Source organism: Marmota monax, unplaced genomic scaffold (genome assembly GCF_021218885.2).
Source record: "Marmota monax isolate L192 unplaced genomic scaffold, Marmota_monax_Labrador192_F-V1.1 WCK01_AAM20220418_F8-fsc00028, whole genome shotgun sequence".
In the NCBI taxonomy this organism is placed as follows: Eukaryota; Metazoa; Chordata; class Mammalia; order Rodentia; family Sciuridae; genus Marmota; species Marmota monax.
In genome coordinates this window covers 14,795,070-14,816,057 of record NW_026694779.1, presented here as the reverse complement: position 1 = coordinate 14,816,057, position 20,988 = coordinate 14,795,070, and the positions used below count along the sequence as shown (strand labels likewise).

Here is a 20,988-nt window from a genome sequence, read left to right as displayed (position 1 = left end):
GAGAATCCAGATATCATGTCCCATTTTGCTAAAAATATCGAACTAACCTGAAAGTGATCTACCAAAAGCAGAGAAGCCCAGACACGGCTATGAAAAACACAGACTGCAATCACCACACAGCGCAAGTTCAAAGTCACACAGCTCACCGCCTCCCAAAGAAGGCGATAAACAAATGCTTTCCAAATGATAGAAATGCTGCGTATCACAAGTGACGTGAGTCCAATAAGTAACAAGGCGAGATGCACTTGTCCCACCTTGGCCGGGGGTCCTCAGGTTTGGCAGCTAAGCCAGCAACAGGGATTGTATCATCTGGTGCTAGCCCACACCACCGCAGCCACGTCAGGAGAGTCCTTGGGGATAATTGTCAGTACAAAGGTGTTTATTTTACCACTGCTAGAGCAACTCGGCCAATCATCCGAGTTGCTCTAGCAGAGAACCATTCCAAAGCATGGAGCTTTGCTGTCACCGCTCCCCCACTGGGGCCTAGTGTCCATCTGAGAAGTCCCAGAGCAGTCCCCGCAAGCCCTGCCTGGTCAGGCTGCGGTTCCCTTCCAGGGCTACCCTGGGCTGCACTGCATTCGCTGTGAGGTGGGAGAACACACTTGCGGGGTCACTGCAAAGAAAAGAATGCTTAGGTGAAGGGTCCACATCCCCTGCCCCCTGCCTAGAGGACCGCTTGGTCCTCCCTGATCCCCCCTCCTCTGGTGCGCGAGTGTAGGTATTTGCTCTCCAAGAGCATCAGGAGTGCTGGACTGTACCTGAGTCTTCCAATTCACTGTTTACAAGGGTGGGAGGGAATACTCGAATAATGGCCACTGGGAGAGCTTTCTGCTTCTCTTCCTGGGCTGTGACGGCTTGGGTGAACCAGAGAGAACTGGCTGGGCATTTTCAGTCTTCCTCTTCCCCCACATTTCATCTGAGCACACGGGTCTCTTGAAGACGACACTTAATTAATGAATAGAAACAGCCAGCTGGACAAGATGATCTCATAAGATCACCGGCAGTAGGAAGACTTCCCTGCTCCAAATTTCTACCCTTGTTAGGGAAACAGAATTCTTCTACAGATGGGAAAACTCAAGCTCAAGGTCAACCAAAAACACATTCCCACTCTTGTTATTTGCTGAACAGTGTGAGAATGCCACTGGAGATAATAGTGTAGAAGAACCATCCTGCCCTCTAGGCAATTAGAGTCTAGCTCCATGACAGAGAATCACAGATGATTTCTGGCCTCGGTGCCCCTCACTGAACACCTTTCACCTCTTGAGAGAACTGATACACAGGACTTCCAAGACGAGCTCGGGAAATGTTGCTTATGTGACCATTGTTGGTTTTCTCCCATTCTGATGCTTAAGACTCCCAGGCAGAAGATGACAGATGACACAGGAGGACAAGGGGAGCCTGAACCTGTGCTTGGGAGAGAGGCCCGACCAGCCAGGAGAGAAGCACCCGCAGGTCTGAACCATTTAACATCGTGGGTCTATTTGTTACAGCAGCTAGCAAGACCTAAATTCTGTACCTTCCATTTCCCTGTGACCTTCTGAGCAACTCTACACTTAATGAACTTCTGTAAATGCCAGACTCCATACGAAGCATCCGAGGACACAAGGAAAAGAGAGAGCAGGAAAAGTCTGCCCATGTGAAGGAAGCCACCTAAGAAGGACAAGTACACAGCTGAGTCACCTGCTTAGAGGGTTGAGGGAAGCACACAAGGGCAACTTTGTTCATGAAGAGCCTTAGAAAGAGTAGGGCATCCCAGAAGGGTCCTGTGACTTCCAGAGGCCACGTTGGAGGCCTCATGAGGCAGATCCAGTGCCTCCAGCATCTTGTCTCCTCCCATCCCCGATGGAAGCACCGGGCCTCCTGAACACATGAACTCCCGGGGAACTGGAGCACCTTCCATAAGAAACCCCCCTTCCCTGCCAGCTCATCCTCCTCCCCAGTTACCCACCTGATTCCCAGAGCATGGCTGGTTCCAAGCAAGAGATCTTAACACTGGAACTCAACTCTTCTCTGGCTTAAAAAAATAAAATAAAATAAGACGGGCTTCAGGATGTGTCAGGCACAGCAGCCCCAACCCTCCCCATCACATTGTGGAATAAGTACTTTAAATTACGAGATGCTTATCTGCTACCAGGGTTCTGGGAAGGAGCTGACCAGCTCCACTGGGGTACATGCAGACAGTCTGCCCTCTCCAGGGTCCAGACAGCTTTCACCAAGATGTGCCGGCCAGGCCCTGCCGAGGGCAACGCTGTCCACGAAGGGACTGTGCTCAATGGGACCAGCACACGACAAAACATCCTCAGAACATGGTTTTCCAATAGCCAAGAAAGTGACTGAACTTCCTTTTCATTTAGCATTAAAATTAGAGAAATTTCTATAGGGGAAAAAAAAAAAGCAAAGATAGAAATGAAGGAAAACGCAGGCACAAGAACACACACACACACACCCACACACAAGGGTGCCAGTGACCTCCACGCTCCTCCTGGTACCTCAGGCATTCCTGCATCTTACGGGGGGGCGTCTGAACCACGAAACATTCTCTCTCCTAACCTGTAAATGAACCACTTGCAGACTTCTGTTTGCCTCATCAATTTCTACACCTTTTTGAAAAATAGATCATTTTACATTCCTTTCGCATGACGGAAAAGAGCTGGCGTGTTTTAAAAACATAGATTCGTCCCTCAGCGTATGTGTAGCCCGGCTTCCCAGCATGGGACTGGCTGACCCCTCAGAAGGCGCTCACGGCCAGGAGGAGGGAAGGCCCTGCTCCAGCCCAGGAATCCCTGCAGGAGGATCTCCAATGAGAACTCCTTGGCGGCTCGTTAGAAATCGTCCCCATGTGTCACTGGGGTTACCAGGTTTGGGGGTGTCTTTAAGGATAGAAGGGGCCTTTCCCCAACCTTTTCCAGCAACAGCAACAAAACGCTCTTGCCATCGCCATAAAACCGTCAGCGGGAGACTGCCCCAGGGAGCATGGCTGCAGATCAAAAATGTCCCCACCAAGGAAGGGGCGGGAACCCCCCAGAAGCTGAGCACACCATGTCTCAGAAGCCTGCCGTCTCCTGCCCCCACCCAGCCTCTGGGAGCCAAAACAGGGTGACATTGACAAGTCAATTGAAATGTCTCTGACATTCATTATTTTTTTTTCTCTAAAGCAACTCAGGTAAAGTCACAAGGCATAATCAACAATGACAGTTGCCATCTGAGAACAAAGGGATGACCTGACTCCTGCACCCACGCCAGGCAGCGTGGATGCAAACGAGACAGAGCACTGCGCCAGGTGAGAAGCAGGGCCCTTCTCCTCCAGCGCCCACCTGACGTCCCCTCGGCCATCATTCAGGCAGGGCTGGAAGGAGCCACAGCCCCGGGAGGACAGAGAAGTACAGAGACACAAAGAAGCTGGATAGGACACTGGAGAGCCAGGCTCCTGAGGGATGCAGCCAGTACCTGTGAAGGCCACTTGGGTATGTCATCTAAAACAAGGAGAAGGTGACAGAAGGCAGCAAGGGGCTTCTTCTAGGCTTCCAACCACAAGTCCATGACCCGAGAGCCAAAGGTGGTCCAAACCTCTGTTTGGCTTGGGCCAGGCCAGATGGACTTTGTTTTTCTTCAATTTCCAACACATCATAATCAAGATGAAACATTTTTTCATTTGAGTTTTCTGATTTCTTTGGAAGACACAAGAGAGGAGATCTGGCCACAAGAAGCTAATGTTTCTCCCATAAAAACAGGGTGAGGCTGTGCGCTTGCCCCTGTTGGCTTCAGAGTTCACATCCCCACTTCTCGCCAGGGGGAACGGCACGTGCAAAGGCCCTGAGACACGAACACATCACCAGTGGCCCGAAACCACTCAGCCTCGGCTTCAAGGCACGAAACTTTTTACAAAGCCCTCTGACTTGGTATGATTTCAAATCTCTTTTCTTGAAAGCCACAGAACATCTGAGCAGCAAGAAACGATGCCAGAGTTACTACTACAAGGGGCAGATAACAAAACCAAAATAAAAAACAGCCACCCACAAACATCCCCGACACCACACACCAGCAATGGCAAGCAAACCCTGCACCTGGCATGGGCTCCCAGGGAGGCACCAAACACTGCTCAGTCGGCAGTGGCCCAACGCACAGGCAGGGTCCTGGGCTCATCTGTCCAGGCTGGCACGTCCAATCTGGAGAAAGTCACTTTTTTACAATATTCCTATTTTTCAGGGTAAACACTACTCTGCATAAAAAGAGAAACAGATCTGAAGACAGGAAATACCACCCGACTCCTTTTCCTGTGATGGTGTTTTATAAGAACGACTAGGAGATTGGGGTGTTTAGTAAGCCAAAAGGACAGAAAGAAAACAGGGTGTGGACTCAGGAAGGCTCTCTCCCTCATGAAGGAGCTAGGTGACCTTAAGCCAGAGCAGTAACTTTGCTAATTCTGGGCATCCTTGTCCTCAAGACATTAATGCCACGGGCTACCCCCTGACGGGCTAGGAGGGTTACCAGCAACTGATACAGAGTGACTTGGACATACCAGGTGGACCAGACAGCTCTGTGACTGTACCCATAATCCAAATCCCTGGGCCAGTGCCGGCCTGTCAATCATGAAAAGAACCATGAAGAACCATGACCTGGGTCCACCTGCTGCACACCGGCGTCTGATGTGTGTAGGGAGGGCAGATGGTCTCCAGCTGGACTGGGCCCACCAAAGGCAAGGGGGACCCCAACAAGACCTCTCTCCTGTGCCCATGGGTTTGCAGGCTGCTCTAAGACACTCCAGGAACAGCTCACACATTGCATCTTCCTGAACCCAGCCACAGAAAGAGAGCAAGAAGAGAAGGTGGGTCAGACAGTGGCCTCATCTGGTTAAGTCACGGTTGACATGGTGGAAGAGCTGAGGTTACCCTGAAACAGGGCCCAGGCCCAGCATGACCCATGTCCTTATAAATGGGAGCGGGGGACACAGAACACATGGCACATAAAGATGGAGGCCAAGCAGCAACCCAGAGGGCCCACTAACCCGGAGGACCAGGAGAAGGGCCCGGAGCAGCCTCCCTCACGGCTGGGAGGGACGCCCCTGCCAGCACCTTCGCCTTGGACTTCCAGCCTCCAGCAGAAAGGCTATTAATGAACTCGTGTGGTTTCCGCAGAGGTGTGGGAGGGACAGCAGATTCAGTAGATAAAGGTTCAGGCTACCTTTCTCTCCTGCAGGAGGAGCCCAGCACTGACCACACGCCTGCCTTCTTCCTTCTGCAAGGGGTGTCCCTCACACTCTGCCCACCCTCCAGGGGACAAGTCCAGAGCCCCTGCGAGAGAGGTGGCAGAGGCCACCTCAATGCAAGGCTAACACAGCCTGGGCAACGGGCAGAGGTCGGGAGCTGAAGCTGGGGCATTGCACTTGGGGAGACAAGAGAGATGGCCTCAGGAAACGAACCCCAGGGAGATCCCATTTCCCACCATAACCAGGTTCTAATCTAAAGCACAAAGCAACTTTGGCAGGATGAAGAAGAAAGGATCAGCGTAAGCAGAAGGGAGAAGTCTTCCTAGATCCCGGCTCCTTTCCGTGTCTGGGGTCCCTGGGGTCGTAAAACAAATGCCTTCTTTTTTTTTCCCCAATTAGTTGGTTTTAACTTCTGCTACCTGCAGCAAATGCACAGATATAGGAACAAGGATGCCTTCAACTTATCATGGAGTCCATCCTGGTAACACTCTGTATGCTGAAAATATCATAAAGGACCCAGTGAACCTCACAACCCCACCCCCCGCCAGGCAGGGTATTGGGTGGCCCTCAGAACCACCTGGAAACTGCCCAGCATCGAAGAACCTGGACCTCATGTCACCAGCCTGGGAAGACCAGAATTCAAAATTCCACCTCTGTTTTCGGCTGAGTGCGTCTTTCAGTCTATCGTAAAGTGTTAACTAGAAACATCCTAAGTCAAGGGCTGTCTGTGCATGCTTTTAATCTTTTATATGTACATGAGGTGTAGCTATCTCTGGGTGCCTGCAATGAGGACAGTTTTTATATTCTGCATTCGGTTTACCTACCTTTTCCAAACTACCATGGCTACGTTTGCTTTTTCATTATACATATCCTTGAGTCTATGCCAGGAACTGAGAAACTTTCTTGACACCACACCACATTGACAGTGTTTGAGCAATTTTTTTCATGGTATCCTTCCCATCCCAAGCTCAGCCAAAGAAATGCTTAACTATTCCACTTATTAAGTCATTAGACTCATTTAGTCATGAAAGTGTAGTAGCTACTTGGAAAATAAATTGAGGGAAAAAAAATGTTTATTTCATCCACAAACAATAAATGGGTCAGAGGGACCCATTGCAAACAGTGCAGCTTCAGCCACTCTGAATCAAGGCAGGATGCTGCCCTCACTTGTTTTCTGTCCCATGTTGACTTTTCGAATGGTTTATTTGCATTACATCATGGCAATTGCCAAAACACAGCTTTGCCAAAAAAATGATGCTATCAATAGGGACATAGCACAACCTACCAATAAAACTGCAAGGATCTAGGAGTTTGCACCGTGTCCGGAGAGGCTGCTGGTCGAGCATTTCCCCCCAACAACCCCAGGAGTCTGCAGCCCCTTCTCTGCCTTGGCAGGGGTCTGTTCATATGCAGGCACCTTCAAGACTGAGTCCTCGCCCCCACATCCCCCACAGGACACAATCACCCACCCACTGTGGTGCCGGGTGAGCTATGCTTTATTTTGCAGTTCACCAAGCTTTAAACTAAGAAACAAACCTGAATTTTTTTAAAAGAGATTCCTTTTTTTTTTTTTAATGGGCCTCTATTTTGTTCATTTATTTATATGTGGTGCTGAGAATTGAACCCAGTGCCTCACACATGCTGGGCAAGCGCTCCACCACTGAGCCACAACCCCAGCTCCGCAAACCTGAATTTTTTTTAACCATGAAGGTTTTCTCCTAAGACAAAGTGTGCATACACATTTGAACCACAGATCAACAAGCCACCGCTAAGAGGCCAATATGTTATCCTAATACATTAGGGAAGCGCCACCGTTTTTCTTCATAAGATGAATATTTTATTTGGGGCTGACATCCCAAGTCCCCTTAGGTGACAGTTTAAATTCACCATTTGCTAACCTTTCTGGTGGCCTGTTTTCCCGGGGGCTGTTTTCTAGCTGGGGCTTCCCACAGAAGCATGTGTAGGAAAATCACTGGGTGAACCCTCAAGAGCAAGATAAAGGGGCGGGGCATGGGTGGGTGGCCTGAGGTGCTGCAAATAGGAGGGACCCTGATGGACCAGGTCCCCTGTCAAGCTCAGCTCCTTCCCCATGCCCATCTGATGATTCTGCTGAATCCAGGGGAGGACACACAGCACAGGTGACCCAGAGCTGAGAAATGCAGCTAACTCAGATGACTGGATCCAACACAGGAGGGAATGGGTCTTTGTTACTGGTGGGAAAAAAAAAATGTATTATGTAACGACATAACATAGCAACAAGTACAGAGGTAAGAAAACAGGAAACAACCTCCACTCAAAGAGTACACTCTAGAGGGTACAGAGAAAGTTTTTTTTTTTTTTTTTTTGGTACCAGGGACTGAACCAGGTGCTTAACCACTGAGCCACATCTACCCCTTTTTTTCTATTTTATCTTGAGACAGGGTCTCATCAACTTGTTGAAGTCCTCCCTAAGTCACTGAGGCTGGCTTTGAACTTGTGATCCTCCTGCCTCAGCCTCCTGAGCCACCAGGATCGCAGGTGTGTGCCACCGCGCCCGGCTACAGAGAAACTTCTAAAAGGTGTGGTGGACTTGGGCCCAGCCTACAGCCAGACATATGCGTGTGAAGGAGAAGGAGGGTGGAGACATGGCTCAGGGGAAGAGCATCACCTGGCAGGTGCAAAGCCCTGGTTCCATTCCAATGCCTCAAAAAATTAAGAGGCACAGAGACCAGACACGCCTTCCCATACCCCATCAAGTTTTCCATCTCATCAAGACCAGAAAAACCCAGGGTGCTCCGTCCTGGCTCTGCTCAGTTTCTATGGAAGTTCACATCAAATTGCAAGAGAATGCAAATACATTTAAAAAATTAAAAAAAAAAAAGAAAGCCAATTAAGACACAAGTGTTTAAAGACACAAGGAGTAATTACCAATGTATTATTCATACCTAATTTACAAGATGAACTTCTTTCCGTAAAATATTAAACTGTTTACATGCAGCCTGGAAAGACAATTTCCAAACTATTCATGTTCCACCACAAAAGCAAGGCCAGCTAATGACCAGGAGGCTCCTCCCGGACTTCGGCAGGGACTCACCCGTCATCAGAAAAATGTTTGACCTCGAGATATCTACTTGACCCCACAGAAATGCAGACTCGCCTGCTATAAAAACCTAAACAATGGGGCAGACAAGGTCACCAGGTCAAAGCGAGTATTAACGGGTCACCGTGCGGCCCACTTGGGAGCAATTACTTCCAGTCATGGCTAAGTGGACACTTGATTGAGTACCACTAAGACAGCTCACATCCCAGGATAACAATCCTCACGGCGATTAAGAATTAAAGCCCCCATGATTCAGCCTTTATTACTCAAATGAACCTAACTCTTCCATAAAAAACTCTTGGTGGATGCCTGATGCGGGGCCTAAATTGAAATGCCACCTCATTAAACAATAATATCTAATTTTATCTAAATGAATTTTCATGAACGTGCGCCACACAGCTCAGGAATTTTTAAAATGAATTATCACAAGTGATACATAATTTCACCAAAACTGGGGCAGGGAAAAAAAATTAGCTTTAGGAATAAAAGGAAATATCCATGTTGAATGAATCGCCTCGTCTATTCCGGCCAGAGAGGGGAAGAGACATTCCCCAGCTGATGTCGGACACTGCCAATCTGTGTCTCAGAAATTCCCTCCTCTTTACCAACACCAGTCACTGGGGGTACTTAAAAACCACATAGGCAGGTTTCAGGGCCTCCTCCCAAGCCCCCTAGGACACCGGACACAGCCTCAAACTCCCAAGTCATGCTCACATCCCGTCACCTGAGAGCCCAGGACACACCATGACAGTCTGCCAGGGGCAGGGCCACCAGGCAGTCTGGATTCTTGCTTCCTCTTTAATCTTCCTTGATTTCATAATCTTCTGAGGCCCCTGCATGTATTTTTATCATCATCTTCTACTTAGGGCAAGTGATTCATTTTCTAATTACAATAATCAATGTACAGTCTCTTTTTGATGTCAAATGATTCACGTTTTTAAAAAAAAAGTCAAGTAAATCAAAAGAAATTATTAACTAAAAAATAAGAGCGCTGGTGGTATTTCTTGTTAGCCAACACAAGGACCAAAATTACACTGGCACCCATACACGACGGACTAGGAACCCGGCGGCCAACCCATCCTTCTGGGTCACTCGCTCTTAGATCCCGTGAACACCGGCATACAGGCCCAAGCCTGCCCCTCAGCTGAGAGGCGGGCTCTCTCTGCCAAGGAAACCCTGAAAACCGCATTAACACATACAGGCCTCGGCCAGCCCACCAACAGCTCCTGTGAACCAGGAGAAAGGTCCCGGGGCAGGGAGCCCCACTGGGCACACAGATCTCCAGGCCCCGTATGCACGTTCTTTCAAGGGCTGTACTTCTGGCCAGGCAAGGCCCAGGGCCCAGGGGCCTTTAGCCCTTCCCACCCCTCAGCCAGGCCCAAACTCACACCAGAGCACTGGCCCAAACCCACCACAGGTGAATTATAGCTGTCAGGCAAGTCCAGGGCAAATATTACAGAGCTTGAGGCAGCTAATGATGTCTCATGCATCACAAGCAAGACCAAGTTCCAAATTTAAAGCAAGGCACAGCTCTGCTTCCAGCAGCTCACAGTCCCCCAATAGGCTGGAAGTGCCCCTGACCAGTCAAGGCGTCCATGCCCCCACCCACGCTGGAGGTTGCTGGAGGCTCTCACCCCAGAGAGCACAGATGATGCAAAAAGTTATAAACAAAGCACAAAGGTTGAGAAAGAGAGGAGTTCAAGTCCACCACCATCCGTTTGTGATCCGCCACGGGTAACAGAATCCAGGTCCTTCTGCGCCTCTATTTTTAAGAAGAAAAAAAAAAAAAAACAGCAATGCTTTACAGCATAATTAGGTTAAGTCCTTTTTTTTTTTTTTTTTTTTTTTTAATGGGAAGCACACTGACTGCAGGGTACACGCACACGCTTGTCCCCTGGCTTGTGTTACCCGAGGTCCTTCTTTGACAAAGGATCCCAAATGGCATGCCAAGGGGGAGGCTAAGACTTAAAAATCGCCCTGACTTTTGAACACGTCTTCCTGGGCTGCCCACACCTGGACTTCAAATGAATTAGTTTCCTTCTAAATTACAGCCTGCCCTATGGATACGCTCAGGAACCCGTGCTTTAATTCACAGATGATCATTTTGCAATAACGATACAAACACTGGGTCATTCGGAAAGAGAGACACGGGTTGTCTTCAGGCCTCGGGGAGAGCGGGTTGTTTTCCTGGAGCGCTCACCCATCTGAAATGCAGCTCCCACAATGCAGGCCCTATTGTGGTTTCCTTTTTGTCCTCTTTATGAAAACATGTTTGTGCTTACACCTCCCGGCACTTGCTCAGCGTTAAATAAAAACAACTCCAGTAAATTGCTGACAAACAGGTAATACGAGTAGAAAGAATTCCCTCACTTTCAAACTCTCAGCTCAGGGAAAGAGAAGAAACTGAAGTCCAAACCCGACCCCAAAGTCTCCTGATAAACAGGCTGTTCTCAAAGACAACGTAAAACAGACGCAGAGCAAAACAGACGCTCAACTAATTTTAAACGCCTAATTAGATGCCACCTAGAGAGAATTATCAAGAGACCTGATGGACTTCTATGGAGCCGTGATGGCCAGGAAGCCAAACCAGAGTCATGATAAATAATGTGTGACCTTCCCACGTCCTTGGAAATCATTCACAATATCAAAGTCTGAGAGGCTGAGGCTGGGCACTCCATTCCAATACCTTCGGGGGAACACAGACGTCACAGACTGATGGGGACTTACTGATTTAGACTCCTTTAGCCTGACTGAACCGGGAGGGGCAATGGCAAGACACACTTACCTGTGGCAAACAAAATTAACCCGGGGGCTGGGCTACCTGCGCAAGCCAAGGAATGAGTTTCAAGACTGAAAGAAGGATCAAGGCTTGCCCACAGAGAAAATGCCCCGTTTGTTGAGGAACAGCTCTGCATACTTACAGAGCCGGGGTTGGTTTGACGGTTGAAACAGTTTAACAGTTAAACAGTTTGGCGGTTGGCATGGGGTGCTTTCTGATTGGTGGGTAAGGATCATGTGAGTCAGCAGGGCTCACCATTGGACGGCGATGGGGAAGTTCTGATTGGTGGGTGAGGATCATGTGATAGCAGGGCTTGTCTGATTGGTGGGTGAGGATCATGTGAGTCAGCAGGACTCACCATTGGACGGCTCTTCTGGGGGGGATGGGGAAGTTAGTCTTTGGGGCCGGGCGACTCCCAACAAAGGCAGCTTATGCAGAGAAACCGGAGTGCATGACTTCACAGAACTGAAAAGCCAAGACTCGGGCCTGGACCGGAAGTTAGGGGTGCAGCAGGAATTCAAAGGGGGCTCTTCTCTCTGTTTTCCTACAAAGTCTTCAATCCCTAACCCTCTGTGACCCACAGCAACCGTGGAATGTTTGACCACCAGGAATGCTAAGCAGAGGGACATTTCTGGCTTGGAAAGACATCAGCACAGAAGGCAACCGCTGCCTACGGTGGTACCCTACATCTGGAAGACACGAGGTAGATTCCAAGGCAGAAGAAAAGCCAAAGCCAAATCTAACTCAGTCCAGGTTCCTCCCTGTCCACCATGTAACTTGGGTTGTGCACCAGCACCACTTTTCTCCAAAGAGTCTCCGGTCAGAGAAGCCAAGGACACCACCAGGACCTGTTAATGCGCCCAAGTGCACATGAGCAGCCCTCCACACACTCCTATTTAAATTGAACCAAACTCACAAAGAAGGTATCTGTGGAGCATCCCTGGCCCGAAAATCTGAAATCCAAAACACTAAGCTCATCGTGTAGGTACTCAGAAAGATTCCATTTCAGATATTCTGAAGAAGAATGCTCAACACGTAAAATCAATTCAAATATTCTGAAAAGTCTCCAAAACCTAACGCATCGTCTGTCCCAAATATTTTAGATAAGGATTCTCAACCAGGACCAGTGCAGACATTGTCTTCACCAAGATTATCTGGTTCTTTCTGGAAAACCCATCAAACTTTTCCAGAGACATAATAAGAAATATCACTTTTTTCTGGTACAGGACCCCTAGACTTCTTGGAAGCTCTGAGGTGTCTTTTTTCTGCTAATGGATGCAGGATCCTCCAGAGTGTCAGGATGGGGGTCTGATTTCCAGGGGAACTAACCAGAGAAGGGGGGCTTTCAGCTCAACCCCTGACCTCCAGCTTCTGAGGAGGAGGGATAGAAGTTGAGTAGACCACCAATGACCAAAAATGTCATCAAACATGGGGACTTAGTGAAACCCAAAGGGACAGGGTGTGGCGAGCTCCGGGGTTGCTGAGTAAGTGAAGGTGGGTGAAGGGTGGTGTGTACAGAGAGGGCCAGAAGTTCAGGCAACTTCCCCTACACTGTTCCCGGTGAACCTCCTCCACCTGGATTCTTGTAATATCTTTTATAATAATCAAGTTAACACAGTGTTTCCCTGGATCCTGGAAGCCATCCGAGCCAAGGTCTGAACCCAGGGAGGGGTTTGTGGGAGCCTCTGATTCGTGCCCAGCTAATCCACGGCCCAGGTATCAACCTGGGGCCTGCAACTAGTACATGGAGTACAACTAGTCTTATTAGATGAGAGTGAGGCCTCAATCTGGGGTCACAGGACATCCAGCTGGTACTGGGAACTGACCAGAGGAGGAAAAGTCCCCTCTCGCTATGGAGACCAGAAGCATCCTCTGTTGAGAACACAGGAGGAGAAAACTGCCGCTCTCTTACATAACCCCACCCAACAGGTCTGCGCGCGTCCAAAGGTATTGTTTGTTAGGTCATTTCTCACAACACCAGCACACCCCTGCATAAGGGCTATCCTCATCAAACCACCATGACAACTCAAGGTGCGTGGAAGTCTCCCTATTTTACAACCAGAAACAGAAAAGTAAGCAGACAATTTGGCTAACAAGTGCTATGTACCAGAGGGATTTGGATTTGAACCCAGGGCCACGTGACCCTATGCTACATGCAAGGGTGGATGATCACACCCTCAAGAAAGCCCCACAAGCCAGGCTTGGTGGTGCACCCCTGGAATCTCTGATCCTTGGGAGACTGAGGCAGGAGGATTCCAAGGTCCAAACCAATGTGGGCAACTTGGGAAGACCCTGTCAAAGAACGAAAAGAAAAAAAAAAAAACAACAAAAGAAAGCCCCACGATCCTGGAAAGAGGAAGAAGGGACCAACTAACCTAAAATTTTCCCATTCTTTCTTCCCAAACTGGCCAGCACATGGGAATGAACGGAGATCATGACTTTGGAATCAAGGTTCTGCTCCAGCCCGTTCGATCCACATAGCTGAAACTCGCTCTTAACTTCCTTGTGTTTGAATCTGAGCTCGCTCGCCTGTGACCAAAACCTTCGCTCCCTATTACCACTGTCCCTGCTTCCAAGCAGGGGTGTCCATCAATAAACATAATTTCTGCTGGACCTGGAGGTCAAGGCGATGCTCAGGCAAAGTAAGAGATATCGGTTCCATTGGAAGCTTAGGATTCGATTCCTGGACCTCGCTCAGGTGGTTTTTCAGAGGAACCACTCCCCAGGGTCACCTGGAAGGGCTGCACCTGGACTGGCCCAGGACATCCTGCAGATCAGAGTCTTATGGAGGAGGCACTAGGTCATCTGCCTGGCTCGAGTGATGGCCGCATGTCCCTACTCTCCTAAGGGAAATGGCTTCAATCCTAGGCAGGACACTGTGGACGGAGCCATCTCTAACCCTCCTTGGTTTATAGGTGTGGGGTTGGGGTGTCTCATCACCCTGCTGGGACACAGGCAAAATAACAGCGGGTGCTGTCCTGACAGTCCGTCCTCTGGCTTCCCGGTCTCCCTGCGGGGTTATCTCCAGGGCGATCATTTAGGAGGGAAATGATTTATCAGCTTTGATGAGGTAAAGGTAACGATCTTCAAGCCAACAGTGTCTGGGAGGGGCCAACAAGTCAGGACCCACACGGAAAGGGCCGGACTGGGGAGGTGCTGTACAGGTGACAGTTCCTTCCACCGGGCTGTCCCCTAGAGCCGAACCTCATAGGGCTCCACCCTATTGCCCAGGTACATGAAGACACAACTCGAAATCTGCCCCCAACAGCAGACTGTCGCACTCCAGCCTTTCAGAGCGCTGCAAAGAAACTGTCATTTAGGTGAGTGCCCTGTGCACAAACCTCCTCTTCGTCCTCTGTTTTTTGGGGACATCCTGAGTTCTCCAGGACACCAGGGAATGTGCCGGCAGCCTTCCAGAAGTTTTTCCACCAGACACAGCACTCACATAGCTTCTCCAACACCACATGTAGAAGATGCCAGACACCAGACCCTCTCCCAGGTGGGCTGTGACCCGACCTTCACTTTTTTTACCCAAAACTGGTGAAAGACTTTTTTTTTTCCCTTAAATCGACTCAGTGTTGGTCTGCGTTTCCTTAAGGCAGGAAATTTTAAAAATAACTTGCTTACTGAAACTCTCAGGGTTGTGAAAACCTCCTTGCAGGCCAGTCCAGGCCCCCTGTGCTGCGAGGGGAGGCCACGAAAAGAAGGTGGGGTCCTTTCTCTTTTGCTCCCCTGCATTTGGCAGGAGAAGCAAAGGGAAGCCACTTTCCCAGGTCCCCACCTGCCCTGCTCTTCTCTTCCACACAGAGAGCAGAGAGCGGCATGAGCAGCAACCAAGACAGGGAGGCCACTCCTGCCCACTGCCCACAGCCAGTCTTACCTCCAGGCCCATTTTTAGGCATGAATTTGGGGGGTGGTAGGATGTACTGGGGTGCGCACACACTCCACCCTTCAAGGAAAGGAAAACGAGACCTATTCCTATAATCTGAAGCATGGGACCCTGGGGATACGCCTTGCTCCTATCACCAGGAACAAGCAGTCTACGACCCGCTAGAAGTTAAGGCCACCACCAGCTTTAGCCAACACCACCGCAGCAGCTGGTGAGAACCGACGAGCCACGGAAATATCAGCTCTTACAAGATGAAAGAAAAAGACAAGACGGCAGAGTTTTAACATCTCACAACCCTTCACTGGGCAAGACGCGTTCTAAAGGCACGGGGATCCTGGAAGGACGGCAACCCCACAAGACCACCCTGTAATTCTGCAAGATGATTCTCTGGATGTTTCGAAAGACTCAATTACACAGACTGGGGAGAAGACAGAGCAGCTTCCAGACCAATTTTAAGCTCCATCTTTTCTTTTTAAGTAAATAATGGAAGACTTTGGCTACTATGAAGGGAGTCTCCAGGGACCCAAGAAATGGGGGAAATAAATAACAGGACTCTGGATTCCTTTACATTTAGAAACCACTTTCTCAAAAACGCCCTGAAGGTGACGGTAACACACAGTGAATGACAGAGCTGGCCCTAATGCTCGGTGTCCTAAGAGTCCAACTGTTCAAAACCCAAAGCAGCGTGAGGATTTACCACTCGGAACAGAGAGTTTACTTTAAAGTCATTGAGAAGGCCCAACCGTGTTCTCAAAACTGACTGAAGGGCTGGGGGTGTGGCTCGGTGGTTAAGCTCCTCTGGGTTCAATCCCATATTAAAAAAAAAAAAATACTTGGAAAGTCAGTCTGGTTTGCCAAACTAACAGTAGAACTCCTTGGGAGGGATGGGAGGAGAGCTCATGGGTGGACCCTGAGCTGCAGTCAAACAACAGCAAGAAGTTCTGGGTGCCACTGCCCATCATTGCAGATGACAATGATGTATCGCACATTTCAAAAGCCTCCAGGAAACAAGTCTCATGGTTAAGAAATGACAACTACAGCCAAGCAAGTGGCCCATACCTATAAAACCAGTGACTGTGGAGGCTGAGGCAGGAGGACCACAAGTTCAGATCTAGCCTCAGCTATTTAGCCAGGCCCTGCCTCAAAATTTAGGAAAAAAAGTGCTGGAATGTGCTCACTGGTAAAGCGTCCCTGGATTCAATCCCCAGTGCCAAAAAATAAACAAACAATAGAGAAATACAGAAATGACAAGTGTTAAAGGAGACAAATATGCTTAACCTGATTCCAACAAGATGTGGTATACACAGATTGGAACACAGGGAACCCCAATATGGGATACCATTCTTACGTCTTTATCCACCAGTTAAAAACAAATTTAGTTTAAATTTCTTAAAAAGGTAGATTTTCAGGCTGCGTGTGGTGGCACATGTTTATGATCCCAGTAGCTTGGGAGGCTGAGACAGGAAGATCTCGAGTTCAAAGCCAGGCTCAGCAATTTAGCAAGGTCCCTTCTTGAAATAAACTACAAAAAAAGGGCTGGGGATGTGGCTCAGTGGTTAAGCATCCCAGTGGGTTCAATCCCCAGTACCAAAAAAAAAAAGGTAGATTTTTTCAGCTCTACCTGTAGACAATCATGGCAGGGGTGGAAGGGTGAAGAATCTGCGTTCTAACAATCCTCATGAGTCACTCTGCGATAGACCCTAGAAAACACTGCGTGTAAGGTCCCCCTCAGTGCCAGGAACCAGATTTCCACAATCACTTTGCTAGGATGTGGATGTAATTGCCTGATTCCCATTTTTTTTGTCCCAAATCAATCAGTCAATCAATCCCTTCTCCCATCCTAAATTAAAAGAATGGACATTTCCTGGATGTAGCCACAACTCTGAGACAGAGCTGGCTGGACAGGTACAGGTCAAGTGGGGCCAATCAGCCCCTCGACCTTCTTCCCTGGGGAACTCAGAACTGAGAGTGAGGTCCAGTGAAATCCCCCTGTGCTCAAGGTCAACTGACAGAAAGGCACCCACAGCAGCCGGAGGAGGAGCAAGAGGAAGGGAGAGTGTGTTTGTCAGGGGGAGTCACTGTGCCCACCGGCCCAGCGACCTGAGCACCTCACCTCAATCACTGACAAGTTGTGAATTGACTCTCAAAGGAAATTTTTACTATAAGCAATGTTCACCCAACATGCTGACCTCAGACTCCAACCTCCAGGCAAGATGTGATTCACCCAAGGAGGACATTAGAGGTCCACTCTGAACTCTGGATCAGCAGGCGGTGCCTAGGAAGCAGGGGGTGAGCCTGCAGGGAGGATGCATAGCAGAGGCATGACCAGGACAGAAATGAGGCGTCAGGGGACTCTACGGACTCACTCCCTGCTTCTGCCCCCTCTGACACAGGGACACAAGCCAGCCACCATGATCCGGCAGTCCCCTTGGTGGCCTGTCTCTTACCTACCTGCAATGCCAGATGCCAGGCAAGAACACAAACCATACAGACATAATGACACAGGACAGAATTCCCGTTCGCCAAGTCTCGGGTGACGTTGGGGGCCATCATAAGGGGCCGTGTACAGACTGTCAAGTCAGTCTGCAGAGAAAGATACAAAGCACTGCCCAGACACAGGAAGGCACAGGAAGAGCCACAGGAGAGAGGTGTCTAGTTGCCGGTGTCTCCGTACATTCCACGACACAACCCCAAGTCATTCCAGCAAATTCCACTCCACTTCTTATAACCAAATAATCCAAGTATTATTTTTAAAATATTTTAGGCCCAAGAAGGAAATTTTCTGAACTCTCAGTAGTTCCCTTATGATCCGGGAATTGCCCTCCCCCCAGCCCTCCCCTCACCCGCCACTGCTAAGATGGCCAGGGCTGCGCCCCAGCCCAGGCACTCGCAGCCCCCGGGGGTCCTCCTCTGATGGACCCCGGGCACTCTGTTTACCCCACACTACTTGGAAGGGAAGCGGTGTGAAAGTCAGAAGGACTCCCTTCTCAACCACATTGTGAGTCATAAATAAAGAGCTTACATTAATCACTTAAGCACTTGTAAAATTATTTCTTTTTGTTGTTCCTTTTTTTTGGGGGGGTGGGGGGGTGGGAGAGCTGCTGTTCCATCTTGGAAGACCAAAGAAATAAACGAAGGGGTGCCTGAGATGCGAACTGGATGCCCGCAGACATCCCCAAGCTCCCAGCCACCTGCGGGGGAGCTGCGCACCTTGCACAGCGGAGGACTGTCCCAGAGGTCAGTCCGCGTGCAGAGCGCTCCACTGCCCCCGGGAGCGTCGCAAGAAAGGACAGTCACAGGGCTCGTGCAGAGACAGGAAAGCCACTTACCTCCCCAGCTGCCTCTCTTCCTGCCCACCTGTGCGTGCGCCATGGAAGGTAGACCCCGTGCGCATCCGGGGATGTGAGGTGGACACGGGGAAGAGCAGGGGACCCAGAGCTCTCCAGGGGAAGGCGCCAGGTGCTTCAACTTCCCTGAGGGTCCTAGTCAAGTTCTGGGCACTAAAGGAAACAAAGAGGCTCTAAAAAATAGTCACTGCGGAGGGTTTCAGTGGTGCACAGCCAAGCCGCCCGCCTGCCCAAAGACAGATGATACCCGGAGCGCGCACAGCCGGCAAGGCGGCCTCGGTTCCAGCCGAATCCCGGGTCAAAAGGTGGCTGAGGCATCGCCTTCCCAGAAGGAGTGAGTCACAGGAAAGTCTGAAAGGGAGGCAAGGTGGTGGATTTGTTTTTCCCCAGGCTCACTGGCCCAGGCTTGGCTTGGCAACATGGAAAGAGTCATGGAGAGAATAAAAGAAGTCGCCACTCAGGAAGACTGGCACCCTCCAGCAGGGCCAGGGACCAGGCCGGGGCAGCAGGACGAGACCGGCACAGCCTGGAGGGTGTGGCTGCCCAGCCGGGTCCCAACAGGCCAGGCAGGAAGATGGCAGCCCAGGATCAGGGGATGTGGAGCCAAACAGAGTCAAAGTAGGTCCCGCCCTGGCAGCGGGAGGGGCTCTCACTTCAGCCCCTGGTCTGTGACAGAGGGGCAGGAAGATCAGCCCCTGGTCGGGCGCAGGGATGTACCTCAAGTTTTCAGTGGCAACAGGATCGCAGAAGGCAAAGGACAAGTCCACAGGCCAAGCCCTGGGACCCACTTATCTCCTGAGTCCGCCAAGCGAGAAGGATTTTTACCTTCTTAAAGGTGGAAAGAGAAAATGAAAACAGCAATATCCAAGTGACACGTGAAAAGAAAATTTCTGTGTCTATAAAGTTGTGTTGGCACCAAGCCCTGCCCACCATTTACCCAGGGCCTGGGGCCACCCTTGGGCTACTGGCCTGCAAGGGAGAGGATCCAGGACAGAGCTGGAGAAGCCACCACCTGGCCCTTCCCTGAGCCGCCCACAAAGCCTCAGGGGCTGTGTCTGCTTTACCAATAAATATGCACAGGGACATACTGAAATCCTGTCACCCAGCACTGCGCAGATCATAAAATTCAACCTTTTAAGCTCCGCAGTTGAAAGGTGTTGAATATGCTCAAGAGTCGGGAAACCATCCCCTCAATCTAAGTTTAGGACAGTCTTACCCCCTGAAAAGAAGGCCCCTGCACCCATGAGCAGTCACTCCCCACCCTCTCTCCTCCCCAGCCAGGTCCCAGAAACCACCAAACTATTTCTGCACCAGGGGATTTGCCAATTCTGAGAATTTCACATAAATGGAGCTGGATAACGAGTGATCGCTTGTGTCTGATGTCCTTCAGCACGTTTCCAAGGCTCCCCGTGGGGTATAATGAGTCCTACTGCATTCCTTTTAGTGACTGAGTAATATTCCATTGTATGCATACATCATCTCTCCTACGTTCATCAGCTGATGGGCACGCCTTGGGTTGTTTCCACTTCGGGGCTATTATCAATAATTCCACTATGAACATTTACTTTCAAGATCTTGTGACATATGATCTCATTTCTCTCAGGTGTACCCCAGAGAGAGCAATGCTGGGTTACGCGGCACCTCTTTAACCTTTTAAGGAACTGATGGACTGTGCCCCAAAGTAACCGACCCATTTTACAGACCACTACCAATGTACAGAGGTTCCACATTTTCACTAACAGTGTCTTCTAGATTACAGCCACCTCTATGAGTGGGAAGTGGCCGCTCCCTGTGGTGGTGATCTGCCCTCGCCTAGGGACTAATGATGAACCCCTTTATTCATGGAACGTCCCCCCATCCTGAAACTGAGTTGTCTTAGCTTTTCACCACTGAGCTGTAAAACGTCCTGCACCTCCATGGGCTATCAGACCCTTACCAGATTCGTGACCTGCAATGTTTCCTCCTACAGGTTGTCATCTCACTGTCCTGACCTGTCCCTTGGAGCACAAAAGCTTTCGACTGTGATGGAAGCTGTCTATTTGCTCTTTTATTAACCTGTGTTTGTGGTGTCGTACGTACCTGAACACCCCGCCTGGCCCACGCCCTGGAAAACCTTGTTCCTTGGATTTCTTGAAGAGTTTTACGCTTGGGTCTTTGATACTCTGATGGTAAACAAGGGGCCACTGAACTGGCTTGGGACCCTGACCATGAATGCAGGGGTCTGATCTGGATTCCCCATTCTATTCCATTGACCTGTCTCTCTACCCTCACCTAATTCCATGTTCACTTTATAGTAACTTTTCTTTTTTAATAGTTTTATTTATTCAACTTTATGTGGTGCTGAGGATTGAACCCAGTGCCCCACGCGTGCTAGGTAAGTGCTCTGTCACTGAGCCACCACCCCAGCCCCTATAGTAACTTTTCAAATCAAGGTGTTAAGTCTTTCAACTTTTTTGTTTTTCAAATATGTTTTTGGCTGCTCAGAGTTCCCTGCATTTCCATGTGACTTTTAGGACCAACTTGTCAATTTATAGGAAACTAGAAAAAAAGACATTTGGGGTTTTGATAGATGGCACTATCAAAATGGTAGATCAACAGGGGTTGCCATGGTAACCATACTGCGTCCCCTAGTCGAGGAACACAGGATAGCTTCGCATTTACTTGCACCTTCTTTAGTTTCTTTTGACA

At 49.6% G+C, this 20,988-nt stretch overlaps 1 protein-coding gene across 6 annotated transcripts in view; it reads right to left on the bottom strand.

Annotated features, from left to right (window-relative positions):
• Positions 1-20,988, bottom strand: part of Foxp1 (forkhead box P1) — a 528,005-nt gene that overhangs the window by 464,710 nt on the left and 42,307 nt on the right. The window contains exon 1 of one of the 6 annotated variants that reach the window (XM_058573022.1): positions 18,283-18,431. The exons of the other annotated variants lie outside the window; for them this stretch is intronic. The gene's annotated coding sequence lies outside the window, so the exon portion shown is untranslated. Of the gene's footprint in view, positions 1-18,282; positions 18,432-20,988 lie in introns of those variants that run through there. 6 annotated transcript variants of the gene reach the window in all.